Source organism: Poecile atricapillus, chromosome 2, assembly GCF_030490865.1.
Source record: "Poecile atricapillus isolate bPoeAtr1 chromosome 2, bPoeAtr1.hap1, whole genome shotgun sequence".
In the NCBI taxonomy this organism is placed as follows: Eukaryota; Metazoa; Chordata; class Aves; order Passeriformes; family Paridae; genus Poecile; species Poecile atricapillus.
Genome location: NC_081250.1, coordinates 17,753,416 through 17,767,354, shown reverse-complemented (window position 1 = coordinate 17,767,354; position 13,939 = coordinate 17,753,416).

Genomic DNA, 13,939 nt, shown 5'->3' with positions numbered 1-13,939 from the left:
GTTACTTTATGACAGTACTGATAGATGACTGTAATTGGACTCAGAGACACTAAAATGAGAAAGAGAAGTAAAGAGGTTAAGAATTTTTGGCTGGGCTGTGAGTCTGCCTGATGTTATTTTTAATGCATTAAAATAGTATGTACTGTATATTAATAGGCCATTGCTTTAAAGTTATTCAGTGCTGTTCTCTCCTGTTCTCAGCATTTTAGGTGCATTAAACTACAAAAGGAAATGAAAAAAACCCTGTGAGCATCAGGCATCCAAGTGAGTTCCTGCGTGTCAGATGGATGTCTAATAAAAACTAAAGCAAGTGTTGAGTTTAGATTGTGATCATTATTGATTACCGGCAGAGACCAGACAGGGACACAATCTGGAGAGTAAAATGTTTGCTGCTTGTAAGGGTATGAGATACCTGAACCTGAAAACAAACAGGAGAGGAATGGAGAAAGTTCTTACAAATGCTATTTTGGGTGAAGAATGACTGTGATACTCCTGTTGGAGTGGATCAACAAGGCCCATAATAAGATGGAGAATGTCATAGGTGAGAGCTGAGATGATCTCCAATAGATCTGTTCAGTAGATCATCCCTAGAGAAGATCTGAAAGCAAAAAAATTTTAGGCAGTTTCATTATTATATGTTAGAAACAAAATAAGGTCGTTGTCAGAGGTTGGACAATACGCAGCTTCCTCATTTTGTGGGATTGATGAGAACAGTTTTACATGGATGAAATGAGACACAGGAGAAAGTGCAAGAGAGACCCATGTGATGCCTGTACAAGCCTTGAAGGCACAGAGAAATTAAAATTGGACAAATGAGACTACAAAAGTGGATAAAGGAACAATATTATGAGGTGATAGCCAGCAAGGAAAAGCTAGTTCCATTGTTGGTAAAAATTTTGACATGAAGATTTAGTTATGGAAAGAATCCCATCTCATCTGGCTGTGAGTTGAGTGAGGTCAGTGGAGTTGAGTGTGAATTATGGAACTGTTGTATCAATGTAAGGATCCAGGCAGGTGCATGGAAGCTGTCTATGCCAAGGGGAAATAAGGAGTTATCCAAAAAATGGCAGTGTGTCCAGGAAGACTTGTACTGGCAAATAGAATCAGTTGGGTGTCTGCAGACCTTAAGCTTTGAGAAAGAGAAGATAGGGTGACAATAGAACCTCCATAAATAAAGAAAAAAAAATGGAAGAAAAACTAAGAGAAAAGCTTTACTGAGGTAGTGTCGTGGTAATCCAAAGGTGGATGAGAATAAGGACAGTGAAAGAATGACTCAGAAACTGATGTAAGACTGTAAGGTTTCCAGTGGACAAATATTTCAGAAGTTGCAGGCAGCAGTTAATTAATCTGGAATAAAAAGTGCAGGGACTACTATATAAGGCAGGCATGAATGTCATCATTACCCCAAGGTTCAAAACAACTGCTAGAAATAATAAAAATATATAATTGAGATACATTGTCAAATAGTTCCCCATGTTTCATTGTATAAATAATCATCCTAAAAATAGTATTAAGCATAAGCAAGGAGTCTGAAAGTAATGGAAAGAGGATTGGCCTATACAGAGAATTGTACGACAAAAATCAGAAAATATGAGAATGAATTGTAAATTTCTAAGAAGCTGCTTAACAAAGATGTAACTATTTTTCTAAAAATAAAAATTGCAAAAAGTAAAGAAGAATAGAGGTGCAGTCAGTGGAAAAAAAATAGAATTTTTACATTAGTGGTGATCTAGATGGATGGGTTTTAGATGTAATAGGTAGCAGACCTCATATTTTAATGATTCTATTGAACCTGGGACAAATGCAAGGCATCTAATAGGAATGATTATGCAGAAATGGAAATTTTTACCTCCAGGGGGAAGCAAAACTTAAATTATGTAATTGTTTCAATCAGAAGAGACCATATCATCCACATCCAAGAACTTGCATAATATTTCAATTCCAAAAGCAAGTACTTTTAATAAATATATCACATCAGTTGGTATTACCTGGGGAAATAAATGAAAAATAGAACTTAAATTGGAAAAAAAATTACTCCATTAAAGAGCATTACTGTAATCTCAATAGTATGCAAGATCTTCTACAAAAAAAAAGAGAAAGATTTTAAGGAAAGAATAAGCAAATGACACAAAACATGGTCAGTAAGTTAAGATACAATGTGGGATCTCCACAAGGAGGTCATGCCTTACTAAGCTGATACCTTTGGTTGAAAGAATAGCTAAGCTAATACTCTAAACTGAGGAAGTAATGATATATGATATACCCACATGGGCTTCAGTAAAATACTGTATTTGTCATCTGCTGTGTAGAGATTTGTTAACACAGGAATTACGAATGAGTTGTAGGAGGGAAAAGAGAATGAAAAAATTAACTAGAAGGAAAGTTGGAGCTGGAGGATGGGTTGGAGGGCACCAAAGGATTTCCCAAGGACTGACTGTGGGATCAGTCCCAGGAAATGTTTCCTTTACTGATTTTACTAAGAAAGCAACAAAACTGGGAAAAAAAATATTGATGACACAAGTTACCAGAAGGATTATGCTGAAGTTTCATTTAGAAGAAATGGGATGAGCATATGAGTTGGAAGATTGCTGTCAGAAGTGAGGGGTTGTGCACTTGGGAGCTTGTATCAGGGAGAGGCTGGACAGGCACAGAGCGCTAATCACAAGATAACTGAGGCATCAGAATGAGACTTTTGTGGAAAGTGGACTGATTTGATTCTGTCATGGATCATCTGGCAGTATAAGGAATTATGTTTCCCATGCAAGGAAGCCTTAGTGCTGCTTGATATAAGGTATGTGTAAAGTGTAACACACAAAAATCTGTGCCAGCGTGAACATATATACTTAAGAAAAGTAAATTCAAACTGTTTTAGTAGCCTAGGCAGGTTTTTAAAATGCCTTGGGGAAGGGAGAGATTATTTTATGAGGGGAGATTAAAATCCTTGATTTGTCTGACTCTGTAAAAAAGAAAATTGAGAGGAAATACAGTTGCTGTCTCTCACATAGGAGGATTTATACATAAAAGATAGTTCTAGCACAAAAATAAATAATTACACACTGATCTGAGAATCTGTGGGGTGGAAATTTAGGCAGCTTTCAAATATGGAGCACAGTGGGACAAGGCACCTGACTAATTTTTAGAAGAAAATGTGTTGATTCATGAAAAAAAAAAAAAGTATATAATGTAATGCCGTTTGGTGCCTACAGGGAAGTGATTTGGTAATAAAATTGATTTCTCTTCCTAATGAAAGGAGACACTGGAAAGATGGGGAGGGAAGACTTTAAAATAACACTGGTAAAGGCAGCATGGTGATATCCTTGCAAATTACAAAACTCATGTGTTTTTCATTCAGAAGGGAGGAAAGCCCCATATAATATTGATGTCTCCAAAAACGACATGCTACAATAGTTTTTTTAACAGAATTTTGTGTGTCTGGGGAGACTGAGACTTATTTGGCCCCTTTTCACTGTGTGGATAGTTCCATTAAATGAAAACCTACCTATATTTCTAAACATTTTTATTTTAAACAATTTTTTCTGCTTTCTTTTCATAAAAGTGATTTTTACACTGTACATCTGAAAAAAAAAAAAAAGGAAAACCATACTGCAGCTGGCATTTTGTTAAGATTTTCACATAAAACCTTGATTCTGCCAAGTGTGACTGTATTTTGCTGTATATTTATAACAGTAATTATTTTTGATGCTACCTTTCTACAGTTAAACACAATTTTTTGCAATTTACGGGAAGCATAAACTTTATTACTCTCATATTTAGCATGGAGAAGAAAATCTCACAGCATATGAGTAGTTAGTGCCTTATATTAATATTTCTGTGATCAGTATGAGAAGTTGAGCTGTTTATTTTTATAGCCCGATTAAAAAAGTAGCATTGTATGAATGGGCTTAGTGCAGTGCTGTGTAATGAAATCCTCCTCATGGCAGGAGAGAAGAAGGAAAGGTTTCTGCTGGAAATGGCGTTTGGTGTAGCTCAGTAATGCAGTCTTTCCTACAACAGCACAGAAAAATATTGGCAGCCTCAGGCTATGTTTCCTATAATGTCACTTTAGTTATTCTGGTTTTTTTGGGCTTCCTTTTTCAGCTTGAAGGAATTAAGTCCCAATGAGATGGAAAAGATCCATATCTGAAACAGCGTAAATTGTTTGTTGTTTCTGTGAAATGTGTAAGTCATAATGTGAGCAAAAACAAATCTCTAACTTTGATGACATGCAGTGAACTTTCTCCTTCCGCCAAAATGTTTGTCCTTGGAGGTGATACATGGTGGAAGCTCTCTAAGGGCAAAGATAACTGTACAGTGATGTGTTCCTGGAACTAGAGCATTGGGTTAAGTGTTTTGCTTGTTTGTTATTTTTTCCAATTTGTTTCAAGTAAATGATGATCATTTACACAGACTTGGAGAGCCTGGAGAAGAAATGAATCCCAGGAAAATATTAGGTGATTGCCTGCAGTCTTGTTTAGAAAAGACAGTGTTTTCAGAGAGGCAGGAGGATTCCTGCATTTGTGACAGCTGCCACAGGGCAGGAGCCAGCCATGAGCTCTGCTGGGCCACTGTTATGCTGCCATTTCCTCTGTAAATGGGTAGTCCTGCTTCATACATAGTGCCTTTTGTAATTTTGGCTCCATCCACTCAATTGCATCGCTTCCAGCTCAGTAATGATGTTGTAGCTCAGATGGGAGTCTGGTGCAGGGCCCAGGTGGGGGAGGATGTCCCTGTGCCTGCCAGCTCAGCCCCTCTGCCCGTGAGCAGTGGCATCCCTGCTGAGCTGGGCTCTGCCAGGCAGGGGAGGAGTGACCTGAGCAAGGCAAGTGCTTGAGCCCTGCAGAGGTGCAGGAGCGGATCTGGCGTTGTCCTGGATGTGCACCGCTCTCAGTCTTTCGGCAAGGTCACCAGTGGGTGTGAGCATGAGGAGGGATCTCTCTGCCAGGCAATGATGAGTCACCAGTGGGACTCGCCACAGGTGGGAGACTGCCTGTTTCAGGAATTACAAACAGTACTCTGGGTAAGGAATGTAGGTGGAATAGGGATGGGCCCATTATGAAGCGAGCCTGATTGCAAGTTTGTGATTTCTTAGTGAAACTTCTCCCTCAATATTTTTGTTTTGAATTTTCAGAACAACTCTGCATTTCATAACTAAATATATTGGTGGTTTTTCTGTTATTTCCTGCTTAGACATAACTAGGGCATGCAGAGGATCTTGGAGGAGATCTAAGATAGTTATCATCTGAGATTTCTATCCTCAATTTGCAGACCATGCTGTGTAACAAAATCTGAATATTCATTTTGAACTTTTGGGGTTTGTTTATCCGAACTATTTGAAATTCGCCAATCATTATCAAAGCTAAAATCTTCTCTTTGCTTCATTTACTTAGAGAGATTGCAAATTCTTACTTGGGAGAGTAGTCAGTATGGGGAGATGGACCACATAGCTCCAACTTTGAAAGTGGGACAGTCCAAGTTTAATGTTCTATTTTCTGTTTAAAAAGTCCCCTAAACCAATGGAGAAAGGACATCTAAAAACTTACATTTCCTTTTTGAAATACATAATTAGAGGCGGTTCTCCCTTAGCAAGCTTTGCTATTTGCTTCTTTATTTGAGCAGTTATCAAGTTACATAACTTGTTTCGGTAATGCATTCATCAACATTAGCAAAGTCACTTCTTGTCTTTTATATCTGGATATACAGTTTTCCCATTTTGCCTTCTCCCTGTATATGAATGGCATGGTTTTAGCCCCTGAACAATTGAGCTTCATGAGCAGAATATGGTGTTAGAGAAGTGTCCAGCTCACCATCCCCCATGAAAATAGGTTTCAATAATGCAATTTGTGGTTGCACGTGTGACACAGACTGTCAAAGTTTGTCTTGTATTTAAGATTTAAAATGTTATTTCTATTAATTATGTTTTTCTTTCCCTTAGCTTAGTTTCATCTTACTCTCTTACCTTTCCTTTGCCCTCCCTATGTTTTCTCACCTCTTACTCTCCCCATTGTAACAAACTTTTCACAGAATTCACAGAATCACAGGATGACTAGGTTGGAAGAGACCTTCAAGATCATGGAGTCCAACCCATGTCCTAACACCTCAACTAGATCATGGCACTGAGTGCCATATCCAGTTTTTTTTAAAACACCTCCAGGGATGGTGACTTCACCACCTTTTATTTCCCTTTGCTGCCTCACTGTGTCTGGCTTTGGTTTATGCTGTTTGTCCTGTTCTCTCTGCATATTTTTCTTTACTAGTTTTGTGAAATGGATCACTATGTATGTTTGGATGAAGTGAGAGTGAATGAATGTGGTCCTGAAAATTTGAAGCTGCTTCAATGGCCGAGTCCATGGCTGTAGAGATAATGCAGTCAGTTTGAGTGCTGTGAAAGACAGAAGACCACATCTTTCTTAAATAACCAGTTGGGAAAGTTAGCCCATTTTTTTTTCCTGCCATTGCATAATATGAAATTGGTTGCTCTTCAAAGTTATGCAAGTGGCTGAATGGATTTTGTTCATGCCCCCTGCACTGGGCAATCAAGAAGCAGAGGAGTCCATGTGTGACACAGGAGGCCAATGGTAGGGAAGAAACCTTTGACAAATTTAGAGGGGAAGGGATTTATCTGACTCCTCAAGGGGGAAATGACTGATTCTTGCACTCATAGGGTGCTTTTATGGGATAGTTTGAAATGAGCACCTTCAGGACTCAAAGCCTCTTTGCAAGGTTATCCATTGCACTGCACCATGGAATCAAAGGCAGGCAAGGAAAGGTTTTTCACCCTGGTTTGTTTAACTGCATTTGAAGGACAAATCTTTGCATGTAATTTCAACTCCATGCAAAATATGCTTTTAAAAATGAGTCAAAATGGGTGGTAGAAACTTCCTTTATTTTCAAATGGCCAGACTGGTATTGCAAAACTGAGAGTACAGAAAACAACCTCCCTAAACGTATCACAATGCCTGTAGAAGGCTGCATCAGTATGACAGACTACATTATTTTGGTGATTAGAATTATTCCTGCACTGGGCTGTGTGCAGTTTTCTTTTTGTATAGAAGAGGAATGTTCCTGCCAGAGCAGGCAGTGCCCCTTCTGTCTGTAAAGCGGAACATGTTGTCTACAGAAGCAGAAACACATTTGTGATGAGAGGGGAAAAAAATATTAATCCTTTCAAGAATTAATTTTCCAGAGTATGCTTTTTCAAGGTACTGAGTGTGTAAACTGAAGCTGCTTATCTTAGATAAGGATAGAGGGGAAGGACAGATGTCTGTGGACAGTAAAGAAGAGAAACAGCTAAGCACAGACTCTAGGTGCACCACAGGTAATTTTAGATGCTTCTATAAACTGAAATGTGATATGAAAAATGACAAATTTCTCAATGTGAAAAATTAGAAGGTAGAAAATGATCCTTTAGCATTGAGGATGAGCATTGCTTGGGACTGGGGATGGTCTGGTGAGGCAGCGAGCGCATCCCTTGACTGCTGGGTGTGCATCCCTCCCTCATGCTCTGGGTGCCTACAAATGGACACCCTGAGCAAGTCAGCTCCTCACCCCTGGAATCTGTGCCTCAGGAGGGAGCCTGGAGCAGGAAACCCTTCAGCACACACAAATTCAGAGCTCCTTTCCTTTTCCTTCAGATGTCCTCACACTGCTGTGACACATGTGAGTGAAATGGCGATAAATGTCACTGGGAGTAAAAAGGATCTGTTCAAAGGCTCAGGGTGGTGCCTTAAATTTTTATCTTTTAGGAAGATAAGTATTTTTAATACAAGTTTCGAGGTTTTTTAAAAGCTAGAATGGGGTATGATGAGAAATATAGAAGAAGAGAAAAAGTTCAAAAGATTTCATTAATCCCCTGAGGAAAAAAAATCTCACAAAATAACTCAAGTGCTTTGGATTTGTTTGTTAACTGGAAAATCTGGATTATTTTAACAGGAAAATTAGGAGTAAGTACTTTTTCTTTGGACTTCTGCTACTGTAAATCAAATGTGAACTACTTTCCCTGTATGGGGAAGAATTATTTTACTGATTCATAGTTTGTTTTTAAATTGAAACTTATTTTCACCTTTCTCATTATTAAAATGGATAAATTACTTCAATCTGTCTATATACACTTATTTTGGGTTTTTTTTTTAGTAACTTTTATGATATGGACTGTAACCAGGTATCTGAACCAAAATATTTTATCTTATAGTTCTGTTCCATTCATTCATGAGAAATTTATTTCCATGATTTTTTTAAGTAGGTGATTAGAAAAATAGGCACATACTGGTAGTTTTTCAATTATTTTCGCTTACAGTAAAATAAAATTCCATTTAAAAAGAGAATATGTTTAATGTGTCATTGAATGAGAGTATAACTCTCTTAAGATAATGGTCTTTTACTTGCAGCTGTATCCATCAAATACAAAGGCAACATGAAAAATTAGAGTAATAAAAGAGTAGATACTTTGTTTTAGTGAGAGACTGTGAGCTGCCCTGGTGAACATTAAGAAAAAATTACCTTCCTAAAACTATATAACTTTATGATCAGGCATCAGACTGATCTAGAAAAAGGGATAATTGGGGAAGGATTTTTTTAAAAATACTTTCCTATTAATTTATTTAGTATGACTGTGAACCCATAAATATACAGTTTGAAGTAAGCAGACTTTGACATTGATATTCTAAAAAGTCTCATGTCTTTTTCCAGTTTTAGATTTCCTTGGTGTTCTAGTTCCTGGAATCCTAAATGTAAATTTAAACCTCTGATTCCAGGAAAAGGAAAAAGACTCTCAGCATTAGAGCTGCAAAATGAAAATGGTGGAAATATTACCTGCCTGTAACTTAAATACTCAAAATCCAAAAAGCAAATGAAAAGTCAAAAATTGATTTTGGATTTTAGTGGGGATGTGGATGCAGAGCTCTGCTAAACAGAAGGACATCTTAGCTCTTTAGTTTCTAAATACCATAGAGCTTCTAGTCTGTCTCCTCACATCTTCCAAGCAGGATATGGATTTTTAATAAAAGCTCTGTGAAAATTGAATGAAGAATTAGGTGTTCTGAGTAGCTTTAATCCTGTTCTTTGAGTTCATAAAAGGAAGCTGGTTATTTGTTATTTCATTTCTCATGTTGTATGTCTATCTTCACTAAGTACAGCATTGAGCAGCTTCACACCAGATCTAAATGTGAGGGAAACCACAGCCTTTCTAGAGCAAGCCTCAGTTGTGGCTGGGAGGGTCTGGGGAAGGAGAAGGACCCATTCTGTTAACTTGGTTTGCCTTCACAGCTTCCCTTTGAGTCATCAGCGGGATGGTTGCCCAAGTGGGCATTTTCTTCATACAATATGAACAATTATTTAGTTTAAGTGCTCCCAAATTTAGACACAATAACTTGTAGGTAAAAAGAAAAGATACTGAGTTAAGATTTCTGTAAGAAGGAGCTTTTAAGAGTGAAGTTTGGCTTCTTGCCATGCTTGGTGGGACCAGTGACCATAGCAAACCATTCAGTATCAGGTGAGACAGAACAAGATCATTACTTGCCTCTTTCCCCCAGCCACCTCCTCTTGCTGTGCTGGTCAGATGGGGCAAGAGCTGTCCCTGTCCCTTGCCAGGACTCAGACCCCCAGGGCAGAGTGGGACCTGCAGAGGTGCTGGGAGTGTGGTCACTACCTTGGCTTTTGGCTGGTGAGCTGCCATCACCAGGGATAAAGGATGTAAGGATGTGCTGGTAAGGAAAAAGGCAGGAAAAATGTGATGTTCCCAGTGTGCTGGAGGAGGAATAAACTCTAATGTGATCATCCCTGTCACAGATGGAATATTTTACAAAGTATTCTGTCTATAATATAAGAAATATGCTAAACATCTCTATTATGTGGCATTTGAAATGTAGAAATAAAAATAGAAGTTGAAAGGTAGAGCTATTGCCTCTGCTGAGTTTATAGCATGCTGTCAGTGGAAGGTGTTAACCCTAAAACTTCCGGGGAGCAGCTCGTTCACTGTGGGGGAAATGCTGGAATAGCCTTAAGGGTTAATAAAATGTAGCAAATCTAAGTTTTTGCCACTATAGCTGACCATAAATTCTGTAATAAATGATTGAGCATGGAATGGTAACACGAAGTGTTGCGAAGATCAATCTGCATGTTAAACCCCAGTTTTGTTTTGATTGAGGCGGAGTCAGTTATTAACTGCATGATCAGAGCACAGACGCTGAGTCCTATTCTTTCCTTAATTGAGAGTTGCTGTTACAGATACTTGACAGTGGTTCGTAGTGGCAATAATCCCTTTTGAAAATGGCTGTTATTCTAGTCATAAGTAGCTTGGCAGGGCACTAACCCTAGCTTCACTTCTGATGGTTAGGAAAAGAATCTGGTTGGTAGCTGATGATTTTTAGTGATTTCCTGCTAGATAATCGCCAAACTAGCAAAGTAAGAAAACACAACTTTTAAAATATTTCACCTTTGGTTAAAAAGAAGGTGTGGGCTTTGAAAAATGCTGCAACTCTCATTTTTCATAATGAAAATTTGCTGCTTACTGAGAGTGCTGACTTAAAATTTTTGCACATCTTTTGTTGATCTTGCAGGCTGATGCACACGACCTGCTAATGCGATGCTTGGCTTTCCATACAGAGCCATTCATCCATGTTATATGTGAATGAAGCTTCCTGGTTTGTACATGTGCTGTGTCACATTCCTCTGGTTTTCTAACAAAGCTTTTAATTGGTATGCTGTGACTAATGAGCATGAAGTCCCAGAGGAAACGGAGCAGAATTTTCCATTATCCACCAAGAAGCTTCAAGCACGTAGATTATCAGGGCTTGAACTCCAGGATAAACCAGGGTCAAAGGCTCTGAGTATAATGGAACCTCATAGCTTAATATTTTGCTCCCATAACATTAAATTAATAGTTTCTCAGCAAAACTGTATTGTCTGTCTGATGGTACTGTGCAAACTATAACTGCCATTTCACTTGGACATCACATCAAATCCCTGACCCTTCACTGTTAAAGTTCCTGAAACACTTGAATACTGATGTCTTGCCTTTGTTCTGGTTTGGATAATGATGTGCTGCATACTTTTGTGGGATAAATCTCTCTTCAGTTTCAAGCAGAGATCTTGCTCTCCATTACTCCTCTGAAAAAGTATTGTACATTGTTTCTGACACTGGATTGCTGCCATATGGTGCACCAGAAGTGGTTGTATTTTTGGGGTGGTTTAGAGCTCTCACTCTGACTTGAACATGTTCAGGTCCTCCTCTGCTTTCAGGACTAGATGAGATTGGATGTAGTGAGACCAGCATACCTATAGGCTACCTCTGCCAAATAGAGCAAAGAAATTATCTTCTGTGCCTTATGCTCAGCACACTTACTAAGTGTCCCCAACAGGCACAGTATCAAAGAAAATTTAAATTAAAAGTGTAAGAAAGGTATCGAGATTGTTACTGAAATGGGTGGGGGGAGTTGTGATCAGCTTTCCAAGAAAGTATATGGAATAATACTTTTACCAATTCACTCTTTTAGTAATTAACCCATTATACAATTAATAATTTCCTCCTTTCTAATAGAGTCTGTCTGATTTATGCTTTACAGTGAAACCACTAACCCAGAGAAAGAAAAAAAGAGGTTTTTTTAAATTTTTTAAGGTTAATTTCAGCAGGGTCACTTCCCTGAGCTGTCATGGTTCAGTGTGTGGCTGTGCAGAGGTTTTTGGGGACAGGGCCTGGAAGTGAGCAGCTGAGAGAAGAAGGGGTATCTTCTTGCAGCAACATTACCACCTCATAGTAGGTTAAAGCTCCTGAAGCTAGCCCAGAATTAAAATAAAATCAATCTAATTTCTTTTACATGTTGAAACTCCTCCATTCCCCAAAACCACCGTGGTACTGGTGGGAGCTGTGTGGAGTAGGTTGGTCCTTCCTGTGCTGGTGGCTCCTTGCATTTCCAGCAGCTGTGGCTGCCTTTCATTTGCTCCTCTCTTACACATTTGTTTTGTTTCATTTCCTAGCTCGTGGGCTCTTGTAGACCCTCTCTGTTCTCGTTCTGTGAGGGAGTTTCCAGAGGTGCTGTCACATCTCGAGCTTAGTGATTGAGTGCCCTGTGTCTCTGGGCAGTATGTGTGTCTCTGTGTGTGTGTAGCAAGGAGAACACGAGGAGTTCTGTGTTTCTCTGCTTCTTTTTGAGAAACAATAAGAGATCTGATGCTCCAGAAGTTCCTTGGACAGTTGTTTCACATGACAGAATCGGTTTCTTTTGTTTGCATATTAAAGAATTCTATATTAGCACTGTATTATAGAATATTAAGGTTGTATTATTAGATTCAAAGGTTACCAGGTGCAAATATTAAGAGCAAGAAGTACATTGTGTATTCAGTTCTGATATATTGTCTTTTTATCCTGTGAAGAAGGCGTTTGTGCTTCCTCTGCAATCAGGAGTTCTGTGTGCACCATTAACAGTGGATAGCCATAAATAATTGCCTGTCCTTTTCTTACTGTCACAGGTACCAAGAGGACAAACAAACAGTAGTACTAAAACATGGTACCTATTACTGCTTTAAAGCCCACAGAGGAGGGAAAGGGGAGTGGAGTTTAAAGGTTTTGGTTGCATTCTAGATGCAGGTAAGAGAGCACAGCTGATGTACTCCAGGGTGGCATGGAGTGTATCCGTTTACTCATCCAGGTTGCTGTACTAAAAGTACAAGAAACCAAAGGAGCTGAGGTGAAGGTCAGTACTGCCTTTCATTTTCATCTGACAGATCCTGTAAAACCCAGAGCAAGGATATCTGCTAGCCACAATTACACTGAAGGTTCTATTCAGTGACCCAGCAGAATTACAAAATATTCCATCTGTGGAACACCTCCTGGCTTTCTGGAGAGCAGAGTGCCTCACCACCCCTGGGCTGGAGCAGAGGAGCAGCCCTTCTGCGCTAACAGGGAGGGAGGGTCCCAGGGGCTACTGGAGCTCCCCAGCCCACAAGCCTGGACTTAGTTCTGTTCTGACCTTCTGGCATCTTGTTTTTTTGTTTGGGAGTCCACAAGTGGGAGGAGAATTCTTCTGTCCAGTCCAACTCCCTTATTGTCCCAAAGGGCAGTGGTGTTGAATCACACTCACAGATTTGTGTGTTTCCAACTCAAAAATCACTTTCATGATCATACTTACTGTGCATGTTGGGAAGCTATTTGGTCCATCATTCCTTTCCCTAGCCAGAATTGTGGCATTTCTGCTGTGCAAAGAACAAAGATCTTTACCACTTGAGACACCTCCTGCACTGAAAGGATGGAAATGTAATAGCCAGCCTGTTTCTTTGTGAGGGAAAATGTTTGGGAAAGTCCTCCCGCAATCCCCCTCTGTTTTTTTGACCTCTTGTGCTGCCAGGACAATCAAGAGAAGCCACATGTTTTTATTTTCATGCAGGTGAGAGGGAGGTGATTAAAAGTTTGCTTTGGAGCCCATGCCTTGGCATCTTACGTGAAAAGTATTACCCAGCAGAACCTTCAACCTTGTGCCTTTAAAAAACAAGCATGTTTTCCTACCAACTTCAACAGGTACCCTAAGGCACAAAAACTGTGAGGAATTGTCAGGCAACAGCAAGAACCTCAAAAATTGCTCTTCCCAGATCCTACTGCTGTGTTCCCCAGAATAATTACACTTTATGACAAATGGGATTTTGGCAGCTTTATAGAAATGACCTGTTTTTAGTCAGTAGTTCAACTGTTCAGAGAAGTGTGCATGAAGTGCACATTTTGGATGACACATTTTGCATGCACATAGTGCATGAAGTGCACACATTTACTTCTTAAATGAAATAAATGCTAATATATGCTAATGTCTAAAAATTTCACATTTGTATTTTTGGTTTTATTCTTTTCATTAAAAGCCTAAAATGTTCTTTTGAATTTTATACTTACATTTTAGGGAACAATAAAGCTATGTCCTTTAAGATCGTTACTGCTTTATAAAATGAAGGTAAAGGTGTT